At 38.4% G+C, this 1,783-nt stretch overlaps 1 protein-coding gene across 1 annotated transcript in view; it reads right to left on the reverse strand.

Moving 5' to 3' along the window:
• PTPN13 (protein tyrosine phosphatase non-receptor type 13) overlaps positions 1–1,783 on the reverse strand; it is a 244,535-nt gene that overhangs the window by 95,932 nt on the left and 146,820 nt on the right. The gene's annotated exons all lie outside the window — the stretch shown is intronic.

Genomic DNA, 1,783 nt, shown 5'->3' on the forward strand with positions numbered 1-1,783 from the left:
AAAACCATAAAGAGAGATTTTGAAAATGGCCATCACAGAAATAACTATGAGTCCTTTCCTGTTTGTTACAAGGGGCAGTGAAGGAAATAAAAGACTCAGAAGAAATTAATCCATTGCACTGAAGGCCCATGTGAACCACAGACTCTTTTAGGCATAGAAGATGCCACCAGGCTACATTCTTAGCCACTGGATGAAGGACAGAGTAGAAAATTCCAGTTAGAGTGGGAGAAACATGTTAATCAAAGCCCAAATTCACAAAAAAGATCAGATTTACTGGACTGGTAGAGTAGAGGAGCTTCTGCAATTATTCTCCTAAGATACCTACCTAACTTGGTACTGAAGCCACTCTGAAGGCCACCTTTCAGCCAAATAAGAGATATTTGTTATTGAATAATGTGCAAGGACACCCATTGGGAAGGTGCACCTTTAAGTCATCAACTACACAAAAGCTAATGTTCAACAGGTATGAAGTCACAAAATATCATTATAAAGAAAAGCATCTGGTGATTTTTTTTAAAGAATATGATAATTTAATAGAATGTGGTAACTTGGGTTTGATGTAATATTTTCCACCTAAAATATTTTTTTCTCCTTAAGAACTATGAGGGAAACAAATTCTATAAACATATTTAAGGCATTAAAATACAAAGTTAAGATAGAATAGGGTACTATATTTAGTATAGAATTAAAAAGTCTTATTAGATTTTACATCTTTACTTGTATTTACTTTGTTTTTAGATTAATATACATTGCAAATGAGTTCTGCTCTTATCCATCAAATTCCTAATACTAAAAAATAAGTGATTCAGATCCCATAATGGATAACTTCACATACTGCAACAACATTATTCTGAAAAACACAAACTCACTGCTAGCTGGGCGATGTCAATTCATAATGACCCTGTGGGACAGGGTCGAACTGCCCCGTTGAAGGAGGTAGAAAGCCAGAGCTCTCTCTGGCAGTTCCCAACTTCTGACCTTGTGGTTAGCAGCCCTACAGGCTGCTATGTGGATATATGCGAGTACGTTGGGAGTAGGACTCCCAACAATACTGTAGAAGTTACAAACTACCTCAAGACCCTTCACAAGAAGAATAAGGTTATGAAACGATGTGAGCCCTTTGAACTTAACATTTGTAAAAATATATTTAGTCACTCTATTTTAAGAAAATAAACCCACTAGACCAGCGGTTTTCAACCTGTGGGTCGCGACCCCTTTGGGGGTTGAATGACCCTTTCACAGGGATCCCGATTCATAACAGTAGCAAAATTAGAGTTATGAAGTAGCAACAAAAATAACTTTAGGAACAACATGAAAAGACAACATGAGGAACGGTATTAAAGGGTCATGGCATTAGGAAGGTTGAGAACCACTGCACTAGACAAGTAGACAGATGTAATATCCTACATGATAAAAGATACAAACTCTTTCTTCCTGTCTTTAGATGATGCAGTGTGAGGATATGTTGTTTGGAGCTAATGCAGTCGCTTTGCACTATCAAGTGGATTACAGCTAAAGTTCTGAGAATGGCAGAGCGGAAATTGGGGATGCATTGGATAACATTCTTGAGCTTTAGAATCAATCCTGGCTTTCTGTGGCCTTAGGCTTCCTGGCCTGTGGGGCAGTTCACCTTAAGGTTCATGCATCTGTTTTGATAATATACAGTTAAGACAGACCTGGGGGTCTGCCCCTGAAATGATGCTAGCCCAGTGAGCTCTCTGGCCAGTTCTACTCTGGTTGCACTAAATCAGAATCAACCTGAACAAAATCAGCATCAGCATCA

This window comes from Echinops telfairi, unplaced genomic scaffold, assembly GCF_000313985.2.
Source record: "Echinops telfairi isolate 266 unplaced genomic scaffold, ASM31398v2 ScPeMD7_7468;HRSCAF=8506_0, whole genome shotgun sequence".
Taxonomy (NCBI): domain Eukaryota; kingdom Metazoa; phylum Chordata; class Mammalia; order Afrosoricida; family Tenrecidae; genus Echinops; species Echinops telfairi.